Genomic DNA, 17,224 nt, shown 5'->3' with positions numbered 1-17,224 from the left:
TGTGCCTCCTGCCGCTGGTTCAGTCTCTCTCTCTGTGTTTACCCCACTTCTACACTGAGGTTACAAGGCACATCTCTAAGCTCGTGTACTTCCTCGTTCGTGATTGTGTGTGTGTGTGTGTGTGTGTGTGTGTGTGTGTGTGTGTGTGTGTGTTATGGTATCGGGAAATAAATAAATATATATATACAGTAGGGTTGAGGGTCAAGTCAATTGGGAGGTGAGTTTGAATGGAGAAAAACTGGAGGAAGTGAAGTGTTTTAGATGTCTGGGAGTGGATCTGGCAGCGGATGGAACCATGGAAGCGGAAGTGGATCATAGGGTGGGGGAGGGGGCGAAAATTCTGGGAGCCTTGAAGAATGTGTGGAAGTCGAGAACATTATCTCGGAAAGCAAAAATGGGTATGTTTGAAGGAATAGTGGTTCCAACAATGTTGAATGGTTGCGAGACGTGGGCTATGGATAGAGTTGTGCGCAGGAGGATGGATGTGCTGGAAATGAGATGTTTGAGGACAATATGTGGTGTGAGGTGGTTTGATCGAGTAAGTAACGTAAGGGTAAGAGAGATGTGTGGAAATAAAAAGAGCGTGGTTGAGAGAGCAGAAGAGGGTGTTTTGAAATGGTTCGGGCACATGGAGAGAATGAGTGAGGAAAGATTGACCAAGAGAATATATGTGTCGGAGGTGGAGGGAACGAGGAGAAGAGGGAGACCAAATTGGAGGTGGAAAGATGGAGTGAAAAAGATTATGTGTGATCGGGGCCTGAACATGCAGGAGGGTGAAAGGAGGGCAAGGAATAGAGTGAATTGGAGCAATGTGGTATACCGGGGTTGACGTGCTGTCAGTGGATTGAATCAAGGCATGTGAAGCGTCTGGGGTAAACCATGGAAGGCTGTGTAGGTATGTATATTTGCGTGTGTGGACGTATGTATATACATGTGTATGGGGGTGGGTTGGGCCATTTCTTTCGTCTGTTTCCTTGCGCTACCTCGCAAACGCGGGAGACAGCGACAAAGCAAAAAAAAAAAAAAAAAAAAAAAAAAAAATATATACGAGGTTACTAGGAGGGCGTGGTGCTAGTTTCTTTCTGGCTTGTGTTAGCTGTATTAAGTCTGCGTTTGACACATTGGATCATCAGCTTATTCCACAGAGAGAGAGAGAGAGAGAGAGAGAGAGAGAGAGAGAGAGAGAGAGAGAGAGAGAGAGAGAGAGAGAGAGAGATAGAGAGAGAGAGAGAGAGAGAGAGAGAGAGAGAGAGAGAGAGAGAGCAGCAAGGAGAAAAGGGGTTCCGAGTCGCGAGAGACGTGACGAACTTTGGGACAGCTTGGTCTGGGGAACTGCGTGCTGGCCTCAGACCCATCGAGGAGGTGGACCAGAGATAAGTGTGTGAGCTCCAAACTCTCTCTCTCTCTCTCTCTCTCTCTAGGAACGTGGCAACTCTACAGACTTTTTACATCAATTTCCGCTTCGTCTTCGAGTTAACTCTAAACAAGGGACTATGGGTGATAGGGGGAGGAAAAGAAAGAGATGGGAAGAGGGTGGGAGGAGGAGGAGGAGAAGAAAGGTGATCCTAGAAAAAAAAAAAAGAATATGGGGGTGTGAGCGCTGGAGTGTGTGGGGTAAGCGGGGGTGCGTGCTGCGCCCACCACCACTACCATCACCATTTGCTGGCTGGCGTCCCCTTCCTTACTCAGCTAAAGCGCTTGTTGACCCAAGATTGTGTTTCTGCCTCCACACTCGCCACAGACACTGATGGACACACAGCGACAAGTTTCGCTGGGGGGGGAGGGTCTCTTAACATGAGCTATCTCTCCCTCTCTTTTTTATATATATACTCTCTCTCTCTCTCTCTCTCTCTCTCTCTCTCTCTCTCTCTCTCTCTCTCTCTCTCTCTCTCTCTCTCGATTTCTCTTGCCTTATGCAGCGGTGAATCAATAATGTCATTCTCCATCTGCGTACATATCCGAGCCACCACATCCTTTAACTGCCTGCTTATATATATATATATATATATATATATATATATATATATATATATATATATATATATATATATATATATATATATACATATGGAACAGAGGGGGCCAGGTGAGGATATTCCAAAAAAGGCCCAGTCCTCTGTTCCTAACGCTACCTCGCTAACGCGGGAAATGGCGAATGGTTTAAAAGAAAAAAAGAATACATATATATATATATATATATATATATATATATATATATGTGTGTGTGTGTGTGTGTGTGTGTGTGTGTGTGTGTGTGTGTGTGTGTGATAGAGACCTGCCAAAGGTGATGACACACACACACACACACACACACACACACACACACACACACAAAAGCTGGCCTTTCCAGGCTACAGCCGGGTCTCTTTATCAAGATTCTGAACAATTTCTGGCCTCATCACCACGTACCCACGGAGGAACGAGCCTACCACAACAGTATAAACTGGCCTTCTTCACCACAGAGGCGCCACAGTCATCAGGCCTACCACCACAAGTTAAAATGGCCTTATTCACCACAGAGGCGCCACAATCAGGCTTACCACCACAGCTAAAACTGGCCTCATTCGCCACAGAGGCGCCAACGCACACATTCTGCGACAACGAAAACGGAGAATTATTCTTGAACTCAAGAAGGCTTCAAATCCTTTGACATTATCTGCCATAGGAGGGTCAAGGCGAGACCAGTTTCACGGGGCCACGTTACGGGATGAACGCATATGCGTTACGTTGCCTTCAATAACTTGCGTTACGTTGCCTTCAAATAACTTACGTTACGTTGCCTTCAATAACTTGCGTCACGCTGCCTTCAATCACTTATTTGAATCATCATATTTGCTTGAGTCTACTTACCTCCCGGCGCACGGGAGGAGAGTCAGTCACAATTACCGTTCTATTCCCTTGCGAATTTGCATTCCTGATTCTCAAACCCCCCCCCCCCCCCCAATCATCGCTATGGCACGACCCTCGAGTACAAGGGCCGGGCCGACGTATCTCACAATGGTCGTGCCATCCTGCTCAAGTTGGGTCGTTGTACCGTCGACCTCAAGGATCGCACAGTCGTGCTCCAGGGTCGTAACCAGACGGGGTGTCGTCGTACAACTGTGACCTGCCTGAGCAAATCCAGGTCCCCGACGATTAACGAAATGCTTTAAGAACATATTTTACCCTTAAAAATCAACCTCTCTCTCTCTCTCTCTCTCTCTCTCTCTCTCTCTCTCTCTCTCTCTCTCTCTCTCTCTCTCTCCTAAAACTAAAATAAAGGAATTTGAACGAAATGCAAAAAAAAAAAAGATGTAAATTATAAATGTCACTGAGAAGTGCTGCCAAACCCAAGAATAATTTGGGCAGGAGACTTTAATTCTCTTTTTTTTTTTCGATATATTTAATCAGCATGAGAGAATGCCACAAATGATCCTGAAATCACACAAATTCATACACTGAAGCGAATGGCCAAATTGTACGGGAACTCGGCAGAATCGTTAGATGGACAAATAGATCTTGGTGGTGTGGCGGTTAGCGTTCCTGACCGTGACGCATTCACGGGCCGCCCAGGGTGTGCGGCAATCAGTCCACAGTCGACCCAACTGTTCATCCAACCCAAGGCAAGGGGTTGGTCGATGAAATGGGTACCTGGCTCAGGCTCGGATATACATAACCTTATACCAAACACATACTGGAACATTTCATGAACAGAAATCATACATGCGAAGGCTCACATGGATCTGTGTCAGGCATAAGTACAATAACAACAACTCTTAAGTTCATGTGTTGTACTTCTTCACAACACACCCCAGGACTCCTATATCCAGGAGCTTCTGCAATCTCCCATGGCTGCGCTACTTCCAGAAGCAGAGGAACGATAGACTCCCTTGGCATGAGAAGTTCTCTGACAAGGCTTGGCTCCATGACGATACAGCCTCGCCAAAGTGACTTTTCACTGGCGACGTAACTCCGAGCAGGCAGAGTCCGGTAACACCTCTCTTGGTTCATCAAACTTTGCAAAGAGAGATAATGGACACTAGTTTTCAAAAGAGCTAAAACATCTGACAAAAAATAGCGCATGATAATATCAAAGGCGAAATGCGAAGATGGATAAAAAAAAAAATCACTAACATAATCCAAAGCGGAAGCAAACGGAACCATATCCGAAGAGAAGGAGACGTTCTCCTGGGTATGCATCAAAGAAAGACATGAGCTTCAGTACAATGTTTGTAATGAGCTTCAGTACAATGTTTGTAATGAGCTTCAGTACAATGTTTGTAATACCAGACACTGACAGTGAAGTAAAAGGACGATCAGCCAGATGATTTGAAGACGACAGAAGACCGAGTCACAATGAAAGTGAAGATGAAGAAGGAAGAAGATGAAGAAGAGGAAGAAGAAGAAGAAGAAGAAGAAGAAGAAGAAGAAGAAAATGCCATGCAAAAGACCTGAATATGATTACAAATGGGAAGAAATGAACCTGATGGGAACTACTGATAAAATAAAATTGGGGAAGCAAGCGGAGGAGAGATTCACACAATACATCAGGCAACTCCCTTCAAAAGCCAGTAGAAAGAGACATGGAAAATACACGAAGAATCATAGACCTACGAGTTTACACATAAGGGAAACACACTGATAGTATCATCAAGCCAAATAATGAGCGGTAGGATAACGAGATCTTTCAGAACGAGAGAGGTAAAGCTATCTATGAGAATGTTTCATGTGCACATGAACAGGAAAATTGAATACTCCTGCGTCGTATGGTCTACAGTCAAACAGATTAATTTCACAAACTGAAAAGAATTCAGAAACACTTCACATGCAAAATTACGGAGTTATCACGAGATGTTGAAAGATCTCAAACACCCAACTTGTAAGGTCGAACTGAACACCTTTCACAAAGCAGAGAAAAAGTTACGGGCTACTCTATACCCAGCAGCCAACTAAAGGCATCATCTAGATCTAAAACATCTCAAAAACACAGAAAATCAAGTCTACAAGAATACCTTGGAATATAAGACAAAAATATGAAAATTACACAAAAGCTTTAGGAAAAAAATGGGGATTAAGTCATCTGCACTACAGTAAGAAGTACGCACGGAACAACTCCAAAGGCAGAAGAATGTTTGATACTTGGTTAAAGTCAGACCCGAATGAACCCCCGACTGACGATACTTACGGAATGTGCACAGCGGCAAAGAGGTACAGTATTATAAATCACAGAAGATGCGCGGTGGTCGCTACGTGGTAGCCCCGCCTTTGGACAACGTTCTCAGGAGACAGACTTCCAGCGTTGAATATAAACATCCATTCCTCAATAATAACTGAAACTACTCAATCCACTGTCTCCCCTGACGCCACCACTAAACACCTGGAGGATCCGTGAGTACCTTCCATCATACAGATGAGGAGTTATCAGTGTTTCTGTACAACTCTTAAGACACGGCGGGGCAAATCATGACCCCAATTCCTGTCGCTATGAGTTACGCTTCTTATTTTTTTTTCCTTCCATTCTGCTGGGTCTCCAGCAAGGCTGAGGGAAACAGCAGGTCGGGAAGAGAAGCTAGAGCGAGAACAGTGGGCAATATAAGGAGGCCATCTTCCCAAGCTCCATCATCACCCCCTGCCCGACACACTCCTACTGCATCAATCCGCCAACACCACGGCAACTCTCACACCAATAAATACATCCCCTCCTCCTCCTTCCCCTAACCTGCTTAAGCCTTAATTCATCTCATTCTGGTGGCGATCTTAATAATGCCGCGGCATCTGTCAGCCCAATGACAGCCCTAGCGAGTTATCTCTCAAGTCACCTCGTATGATCTATTTGTCTAAATCTTAAAAAAAAAGAAAAAAAAAAGGGGAGTAGAACTGTGAGATCATCCACTCCTGCTGCTCTATCTGTTGATCTAATGAGAGCCACCAGAGTTATCGTACCACAGGTCCCTCGTATGATCTATCTATCTAGACCCCCAGAGCGCCCCTCCTTCAAAATTCCTTTGCCACCAGCCGAGCGTTCCTCGCCCGTACCCTTCAGCCATCCCTGACCCCATCTTCCTAACATGATCAAGATGCTATCTGACGCTACACTGTATCGACCATACCTCCATTTTCCCCCAACGCATGAATGTCTCTCTCTCTCTCTCTCTCTCTCTCTCTCTCTCTCTCTCTCTCTCTCCCTCTACTACGCATGCCGGACAGCGGAATACGATGTGGCCGCTCCGTTAACTGGGTTTCACGTGTGCAATTTATCTATTAAGCGAAATGCATAGTGGGGTCCCTCGGGTATATCTTGCTGGTGACGCGTCCCATTAATCTGTGTAGCAGATAAGATCGCTCCACCTGCTACAGGAAGAGTTACCAAAAGTCCAGTCCGACCGAACACCAACCTTGTCTGCGCCCGCCAGACCGCCCGCTCGCTCGCTCGGTTTAAAAGCAATATTATGCTTAGCCCGTTGTTACCAGGGCAACCTGCGTACTCTGGCGATGCTTTGCTATGTTTTGATAGACGTTACTGAGGAGGGGTACGTTGGGTAGCGATGCTATGCTATGTTTTGATAGACGTTACTGAGGAAGGGTACGTTGGGTAGCGATGCTATGCTATGTTTTGATAGACGTTAATGAGGGGAGGCACGTTGGGTAGCGATGCTATGCTATGTTTTGATAGACGTTACAAAGGAAAGGTATATTGTACGGCGATGTGATGTTTTAGCCGATGTTAATGAGGAGAAATACATTCAGATGCGATGTATAACACTGTGTTTTCCCGAATGTTGATGGATAAAGATTAATATAGCTGATACACACGTATATAGATTAATATAGCTGATACACACGTATATAGATTAATATAGCTGATACACACGTATATAGATTAATATAGCTGATACACACGTATATAGATTAATATAGCTGATACACACGTATATAGATTAATATAGCTGATACACACGTATATAGATTAATATAGCTGATACACACGTATATTTCTCCATTCCTCATCTTATGTTTGAAATATTCAACCTTCAATATTACCTTCAGTTTCTTGTCTCTTTTGCTTCACCTTTATTTTCTATGAGAGATAATTAAGCAGTAAATAAATTCAAATTATGAGTTAGGCATCAAAGAAAGAAGACTAGGGACTAATGCATATCAGAAAATAATTTTCATTTTAATGAAAACATATAAAAGAAAAAGATTAAGAAATGATTGTGTGCTTATATATATATATATATATATATATATATATATATATATATATATATATATATATATTCATATATATATATATATATATATATATATATATATATATATATATATATATATATATATATATTCATTGTTGTTCGCTGATGATACAGCGCTGGTGGCTGATTCATGTGAGAAACTGCAGAAGCTGGTGACTGAGTTTGGTAAAGTGTGTGGAAGAAGAAAGTTGAGAGTAAATGTGAATAAGAGCAAGGTTATTAGGTACAGTAGGGGTGAGGGTCAAGTCAATTGGGAGGTGAGTTTGAATGGAGAAAAACTGGAGGAAGTGAAGTGTTTTAGATATCTGGGAGTGGATCTGTCAGCGGATGGAACCATGGAAGCGGAAGTGGATCATAGGGTGGGGGAGGGGGCGAAAATTTTGGGAGCCTTGAAAAATGTGTGGAAGTCGAGAACATTATCTCGGAAAGCGAAAATGGGTATGTTTGAGGGAATAGTGGTTCCAACAATGTTGTATGGTTGCGAGGCGTGGGCTATGGATAGAGATGTGCGCAGGAGGATGGATGTGCTGGAAATGAGATGTTTGAGGACAATGTGTGGTGTGAGGTGGTTTGATCGAGTAAGTAACGTAAGGGTAAGAGAGATGTGTGGAAATAAAAAGAGCGTGGTTGAGAGAGCAGAAGAGGGTGTTTTGAAATGGTTTGGGCACATGGAGAGAATGAGTGAGGAGAGATTGACCAAGAGGATATATGTGTCGGAGGTGGAGGGAACGAGGAGAAGAGGGAGACCAAATTGGAGGTGGAAAGATGGAGTGAAAAAGATTTTGTGTGATCGGGGCCTGAACATGCAGGAGGGTGAAAGGAGGGCAAGGAATAGAGTGAATTGGAGTCATGTGGTATACAGGGGTTGACGTGCTGTCAGTGGATTGAATCAAGGCATGTGAAGCGTCTGGGGTAAGCCATGGAAAGCTGTGTAGGTATGTATATTTGCGTGTGTGGACGTGTGTATGTACATGTGTATGGGGGGGGGGGGCCATTTCTTTCGTCTGTTTCCTTGCGCTACCTCGCAAACGCGGGAGACAGCGACAAAGTATAAAAAAAAAAAAAAAAAAAAAAAAATATATTCATTTATTTATCTATTATACTTTGTCGCTGTCTCCCGCGTTAGCGAAGTAGCGTAAGGAAATAGACGAAAGAATGGCCCAACCCACCCACATGCACATGTATATAAATACACGTCCACACACGTACATATACATACCTAAACATTTCAACCTATATATATATATATATATATATATATATATATATATATTTTTTTTTTTTTTTTTGCTTTGTCGCTGTCTCCCGCGTTTGCGAGGTAGCGCAAGGAAACAGACGAAAGAAATGGCCCAACCCACCCCATACACATGTATATACATACGTCCACACACACGCAAATATACATACGTCCACACACACGCAAATATACATACCTACACAGCTTTCCATGGTTTACCCCAGACGCTTCACATGCCTTGATTCAATCCACTGACAGCACGTCAACCCCGGTATACCACATCGCTCCAATTCACTCTATTCCTTGCCCTCCTTTCACCCTCCTGCATGTTCAGGCCCCGATCACACAAAATCTTTTTCACTCCATCTTTCCACCTCCAATTTGGTCTCCCTCTTCTCCTCGTTCCCTCCACCTCCGACACATATATCCTCTTGGTCAATCTTTCCTCACTCATTCTCTCCATGTGACCAAACCATTTCAAAACACCCTCTTCTGCTCTCTCAACCACGCTCTTTTTATTTCCACACATCTCTCTTACCCTTACGTTACTTACTCCATCAAACCACCTCACACCACACATTGTCCTCAAACATCTCATTTCCAGCACATCCATCCTCCTGCGCACAACTCTATCCATAGCCCACGCCTCGCAACCATACAACATTGTTGGAACCACTATTCCTTCAAACATACCCATTTTTGCTTTCCGAGATAATGTTCTCGACTTCCACACATTCTTCAAGGCTCCCAGAATTTTCGCCCCCTCCCCCACCCTATGATCCACTTCCGCTTCCATGGTTCCATCCGCTGCCAGATCCACTCCCAGATATCTAAAACACTTCACTTCCTCTAGTTTTTCTCCATTCAAACTCACCTCCCAATTGACTTGACCCTCAACCCTACTGTACCTAATAACCTTGCTCTTATTCACATTTACTCTTAACTTTCTTCTTTCACACACTTTACCAAACTCAGTCACCAGCTTTTGCAGTTTCTCACATGAATCAGCCACCAGCGCTGTATCATCAGCGAACAACAACTGACTCACTTCCCAAGCTCTCTCATCCCCAACAGACTTCATACTTGCCCCTCTTTCCAAAACTCTTGCATTCACCTCCCTAACAACCCCATCCATAAACAAATTAAACAACCATGGAGACATCACCCACCCCTGCCGCAAACCTACATTCACTGAGAACCAATCACTTTCCTCTTCCTACACGTACACATGCCTTACATCCTCGATAAAAACTTTTCACTGCTTCTAACAACTTGCCTCACACACCATATATTCTTAATACCTTCCACAGAGCATCTCTATCAACTCTATCATATGCCTTCTCCAGATCCATAAATGCTACATACAAATCCATTTGCTTTTCTAAGTATTTCTCACATACATTTTTCAAAGCAAACACCTGATCCACACATCCTCTACCACTTCTGAAACCACACTGCTCTTCCCCAATCTGATGCTCTGTACATGCCTTCACCCTCTCAATCAATACCCTCCCATATAATTTGCCAGGAATACTCAACAAACTTATACCTCTGTAATTTGAGCACTCACTCTTATCCCCTTTGCCTTTGTACAACGGCACTATGCACGCATTCCGCCAATCCTCAGGCACCTCACCATGAGTCATACATACATTAAATAACCTTACCAACCAGTCAACAATACAGTCACCCCCTTTTTTAATAAATTCCACTGCAAAACCATCCAAACCTGCTGCCTTGCCGGCTTTCATCTTCCGCAAAGCTTTTACTACCTCTTCTCTGTTTACCAAATCATTTTCCCTAACCCTCGCACTTTGCACACCACCTCGACCAAAACACCCTATATCTGCCACTCTATCATCAAACACATTCAATAAACCTTCAAAATACTCACTCCATCTCCTTCTCACATCACCACTACTTGTTATCACCTCCCCATTTGCGCCCTTCACTGAAGTTCCCATTTGCTCCCTTGTCTTACGCACTTTATTTACCTCCTTCCAGAACATCTTTTTATTCTCCCTAAAATTTAATGATACTCTCTCACCCCAACTCTCATTTGCCCTTTTTTTCACCTCTTGCACCTTTCTCTTGACCTCCTGTCTCTTTCTTTTATACGTCTCCCACTCAATATCATTTTTTCCCTGCAAAAATCGTCCAAATGCCTCTCTCTTCTCTTTCACTAATACTCTTACTTCTTCATCCCACCACTCACTACCCTTTCTAATCAACCCACCTCCCACTCTTCTCATGCCACAAGCATCTTTTGCGCAATCCATCACTGATTCCCTAAATACATCCCATTCCTCCCCCACTCCCCTTACTTCCATTGTTCTCACCTTTTTCCATTCTGTACTCAGTCTCTCCTGGTACTTCCTCACACAAGTCTCCTTCCCAAGCTCACTTACTCTCACCACCCTCTTCACCCCAACATTCACTCTTCTTTTCTGAAAACCCATACAAATCTTCACCTTAGCCTCCACAAGATAATGAGCAGACATCCCTTCAGTTGCACCTCTCAGCACATTAACATCCAAAAGTCTCTCTTTCGCGCGCCTGTCAATTAACACGTAATCCAATAACGCTCTCTGGCCATCTCTCCTACTTACATAAGTATACTTATGTATATCTCGCTTTTTAAACCAGGTATTCCCAATCATCAGTCCTTTTTCCGCACATAAATCTACAAGCTCTTCACCATTTCCATTTACAACACTGAACACCCCATGTATACCAATTATTCCCTCAACTGCCACATTACTCACCTTTGCATTCAAGTCACCCAACACTATAACCCGGTCTCGTGCATCAAAACCACTAACATACTCATTCAGCTGCTCCCAAAACACTTGCCTCTCATGATCTTTCTTCTCATGCCCAGGTGCATATGCACCAATAATCACCCATCTCTCTCCATCAACTTTCAGTTTTACCCATATTAATCGAGAATTTACTTTCTTACATTCTATCACATACTTCCACAACTCCTGTTTCAGGAGTACTGCTACTCCTTCCCTTGCTCTTGTCCTCTCACTAACCCCTGACTTTACTCCCAAGACATTCCCAAACCACTCTTCCCCTTTACCCTTGAGCTTCGTTTCACTCAGAGCCAAAACATCCAGGTTCCTTTCCTCAAACATACGACCTATCTCTCCTTTTTTCACATCTTGGTTACATCCACACACATTTAGGCACCCCAATCTGAGCCTTCGAGGAGGATGAGCACTCCCCGCGTGACTCCTTCTTCTGTTTCCCATTTTAGAAAGTTAAAAAAATACAAGGAGGGGAGGATTTCTGGCCCCCCGCTCCTGTCCCCTCTAGTCGCTTTCTACGACACGCGAGGAATGCGTGGGAAGTATTCTTTCACCCCTATCCCCAGGGATAATATACATATATATATATATATATACACATACACACACACACGCACATACACACACACATACATATATATACATATGAAAAATGTAAGAAACAATTTAGAAAACTGAAACTTCTAGCTTGAAATGAAATGAAAAAATGAATGTCACATAATGGTTCAACCTCTGGCTATGGAAAAAGGAAATGTTTAATTTATTTACACAAACGTCAATAGTAGTTCTCATCAATTTAACCACTGTATCAATAAGCTTCAATGTCTAAGCTATATATATATATATATATATATATATATATATATCTTTCATACTATTCGCCATTTCACGCGTTAGCGAGGAAGCGTTAAGAACAGAGGACTGGGCCTTTGAGGGAATATCTTCACCGTGCCCCCTTCTCTGTACCTTCTTTTGGAAAACTAAAAAAAGACGAGAGGGGAGGATTTCCAGCCCCCAGCTCCCTTCCCTTTTAGTCGCCTTCTACAACATGCAGGGAATACGTGGGAAGTATTCTTTCTCCCCTATCCCCAGGGATAATATATATACACACTTGTTCATAATTCATACTTGCTGCCTTTATTCATTCCCGTCGTCATCCCGCCACACATGAAACGACAACCACCTCCGCCCGCATGCACGCGAGGTAGCGCTAGGAAAGACAACAAAGACCACTTTCGTTCACACTCATTCCACTTACTTCCACATCCACGCCCCACAAAACTTTCCATGGTTTACCCCAGGCGCTTCACATGCCCTGGTTCAATCCACTGACAGCACGTCGACCACGGTATACGACATCGTTCCAATTCATTCTATTCCTTGCAAGCCTTCACCCTCCTGCATGTTCAGGCCCTGATTGCTCAAAATCTTTTTCCCTTCATCCTTCCACCTCCAATTTGGTCTACCACTTCTCGTTCCCTCCACCTCTGACACATATATCTTCTTTGTCAATCTTTCCTCACTCATTCTCTCCAAGTGACCAAACCATTTCAAAAAACCCTCTTCTGCTCTCTCAACCACACTCTTTATATTACTTACTTTCATTACTTACTTGATCAAACCACCTCACACCACATATTGTCCTCAAACATCTCATTTACAACACATCCACCCTCCTCCCCACAACCCTATCTATAGCCCATGCCTCGCAACCATATAACATTGTTGGAACCACTGTTCCTTCAAACATATCCGTTTCTACTCTCTGAGATAACGTTCTCGCCTTCCACACATTCTTCAACGCTCCCAGAACCTTCGGCCCCTCCCCCACCCTGTGACTCACTTCCGCTCCATGGTTCCATCCGCTGCCAAATCCACTCCCAAATATCTAAAACACTTCACTTCTTCCAGTTTTTCTCCATTCATACTCACCTTCCAATTTACTTGTCCCTCAACCCTACTGAGCCTAATAATCTTGCTCTTATTCACATTTACTCTCAGCTTTCTTCTTTCACACACTTTACCAAACTTAGTCACCAGCTTCGACAGTTTCTCATCCGAAATCAGCCACCAGCGATGTATCACTAGCGAACAACAACTGGTTCACTTCCCAAGCTCTCTCATCTACAACAGACTGCATACTTGCTCCTCTCTCCAAAACTCTTGCATTCACCTACCTAACAACCCCATCCATAAACAAATTAAACAACCATGGAGACATCAGGCATCCTTGCCGCAAACCGACACTCGCTGGGAACCAAACACTTTCCTCTCTTCCTACTCATACACATGCCTTACATCCTCGATAAAAACGTTTCACTGCTTCTAGCAACTTACCTCCCACACCATATACTCTTAATACCTTCAACAGAGCATCTCTATCAACATTATCATATGCCTTCTAAAGATCCATAAATGCTACAAATCCATCTGTTTTTCTAAATATTTCTCATGTACATTCTTCAAAGCAAACACCTGATCCACACATCCTCTACCACTTCTGAAACCACACTGCTCTTCCCCAATCTGATGCTCTGTACATACCTTCACCCTCTCAATCAATATCCTCCCATATAATTTCCCAGGAATACTCAACAAACTTATACATCTGTAATTTGAACACTCACCTCTATCCCCTTTGCCTTTGTACAATGGCGCTATGCATGCATTCCGCTAATCCTCAGGTACTTCACCATGCAACATACATACACTGAATATCCTTACCAACCAGTCAACAACACAGTCATCCACTTTTTTAATAAATTCCACAGCAATACCATCCAAACCCGCCGCCTTGCCAGGTTTTAACTTCCGCAAAGCTTTCACTACCTCTTCTCTGTTTACCAAATCATTCTCCTTGACCCCTCTCACTTCGCACACCTCCTCGACCAAAACAACCTATATCTGCCACTCTATCATCAAACACATTCAACCAACCTTCAAAATACTCCATCTCCCTCTCACTTCACCACTACTCGTTATCATCTCCCCATTTGCCCCCTTCACCGATGTTCCCATTTGTTCTCTTGTCTTACGCACTTTCTTTACGTCCTTCCAAAACATTGTTCCATTCTCCCTAAAATTCAATGATACTCTCTCACCCCAACTCTTTTTGCCCTTTTTTTTTCACCTCTTGCACCTTTCTCTTGACCTTTTGCCTCTTTCTTTTATATATCTCCCAATCATATATATATATATATATATATATATATATATATATATATATATATATATATATATATATATATACTTACTTTCTGCCCCAGGAGTCCCTCCTATATTTATGAGACTCCTACAGCACTCAGGAAGCTGACCACGTCCACCTGTTAGGACCACAGCTCATAAAGTATTGTGATGTGTGTGCTTCTATGTATAGAAAGTGCTGGGCAAACTGAGTAGCAAGTGCTCGGCGTCTTCTACATGGCAGATGCATCGTGGCCATGAAGGGTCTTGGGATGTGTTGAAACGGTGCCTGTCGCCCATCACTGCAAGCACTGCTGGGCTCACGCTGGGGTTGGTCGCCTCTCGATACACACATCAGACAGTGACTCGAGCCTCTTGAGCACGAAGGTGCGTCCCGTAGATGCCAAGCCCTAGCTCCTGATCTAGTCCTTGAGGGACTGATGAGTACAAAAAACAGGAAGACCAGCCCATCATAATCCAAGGGTCGTGATGTCGTGCTCTAGGGAGGCGCAGACCCCCGTCGTGCTCCAGGGGAAGAGTCTTAATCCCCAGGCTGGGGTCGGCGGCCGGGGTCAAAGTCGAGGTATCACACCCAGTCAGGAGGACCCAGCTCTTCTGTTTGCTCCCAGCAGCTTAAGAGGGACGGAGGGAGACGGGTAGGAGTGCATCATCATAAGCCAATCTAGGCTCGGCTGGGATGTTGTAAGACTAAGGCGTCCGGCTTAATACGATACTTCCCAGGCAAACTATAAAAGTCGATGTCTATGCAGACGATGGAAGTGATTCCTCGCCGAATGCTAAGTGTCCGCTAACATATCACAAAGGGTCACCGTGGTGTCTCGCCCAGGTCTGTTGCTCGTACGTACGAGTGGCCTGCCGGGGTGCGCAGCTCCTCTTTTAGACGTCCGTGTATCCGTGTAAATCCCGGTTAACTAGACAGGAACGCCACACCCGTCTAATCTCTACTAGTTTACTAATATGCAAATGTTTTACTCCAAAGTAAGAGCTCATCAAACCGCCAAACTTGTAAACTTACGCGCGAAGAATATTACATAAACAGGTTCATGCTATTACGTCACAAGGAAAAGGCTCGGGGAAAATCAAGACACAACCCGCGGTTCGAGAGAATACTCAAATCTTAACGTGGAATTAAATATCCAATTCAAATTCTACTGCAGATCCCCGCCACCCACCCCCGAATTATAGGGACGAAGCCTACAGGGTGTGTGTGTGTGTGTGTGTGTGTGTGTGTGTGTGTGTGTGTGTGTGTGGGGGGGGGGGGGGGGGGGGTGTTCCCTCCTCATAACACATTCGATATAATCAAGTCAGAAACGTGCGTACTCTGGCCCATGAAACGGGTCAGGTCAAAGATCATGTTCTCATATAAGCCAAGGACAGTACCGTCGTCTGCAACGGGTGGCGTCACCAGAGTTTGAGAACATGTGCTGGTTCGAGCCCCATCCTCCAGTATGGACGAAGAACGAACCAGTTCATTCTTGCACAGTCGCGGGTCAGGACGATGCCAACCTACAATGATAACGAGTCGAATTCGCTCGGAAGCAACATGCGAACTTGACACTTATGACACATTCGAACTGATCTGTTTTACAACCATCTCTTGGTCCCTCATCCTAAGCGTGTGTTGTCCATTTCTAACCACCGTGGCACTAGCCATGATACTCACCAGCTTCCTGTACAACTAAGGCATCGCTTACGATACTCACCAGCTTCCTATACAACTAAGGCATCGCTTACGATACTCACCAGCTTCCTATACAACTAAGGCATCGCTTACGATGTTTATAACCTATGTAATCACTCAAGCTGGTTAACGCTTTCGTACGTTCATAACTTGGAAAATTATTTCTATCCCTTCTTCCACTGTGGGTTGTGAACCTGATCTCTTGGTTTCTTCCGCATGGGAAAAACATAAAAGAATTTGATTTTCTTTTTTAAATGTTTCAAAATACAGTTGAAAAATATCCATTATCGGTATATCACGACGCTTAACAATAGCACTAATTAGGAGGAGTATGCATCATTGCCAGCCTTCTTCTAGGGAGAGACGACCTTGTGTGTGTGTGTGTGTGTGTGTGTGTGTGAGGTAGCAGTGACGGGAGTGAGGTGGGAACGGAGCGTGGTGTATGGCTGCCGTGGGCTGTTCCAACTAGACCACACACGTAAATACCCAACACTGACAAAAAGTTGCTGTAAATGTTTACACAACCAGGTCTCTTAAAACACACACACACACACACACAATCTATTTTCTTATAATTACTCCTGGACCTCTATCTAAAGAGAGAGTCCTGGTCGTTACCCACGGCACCTTCCCATAGGCTGTTCCAACCCCAAGCTCTGCTGCTTCCAGGACTGTACTGCCAATGATAACAGCCATGCCAGAGGTATCTTTCCACTCGCGGCCTAGCCTTATATAGGTGGAGTCCAGTAATAACCCCCCCGCCCCAACATATATATATATATATATATATATATATATATATATATATATATATATATATATATATATATATATATATATATATATATATACAAACCCTTCCATCCTTTTATTTCAACTTTCTAAAAGGGGAAACAGGAGGAGTCACGCGGGGAGTGCTCATGTAACCAAGATGAGAAAAAAGGAGAGATAGGTACTATGTTCGAGGAAAGGAACTTGGATGTTTTGGCTCGGAGTGAAACGAGCTCAAGGGTAAAGGAGAGGAGTGGTTTGGGAATGTCTTGGGAGTAAGACA

This window comes from Panulirus ornatus, chromosome 25 (assembly GCF_036320965.1).
Source record: "Panulirus ornatus isolate Po-2019 chromosome 25, ASM3632096v1, whole genome shotgun sequence".
In the NCBI taxonomy this organism is placed as follows: domain Eukaryota; kingdom Metazoa; phylum Arthropoda; class Malacostraca; order Decapoda; family Palinuridae; genus Panulirus; species Panulirus ornatus.
Note: the sequence above shows the minus strand (reverse complement) of the source record.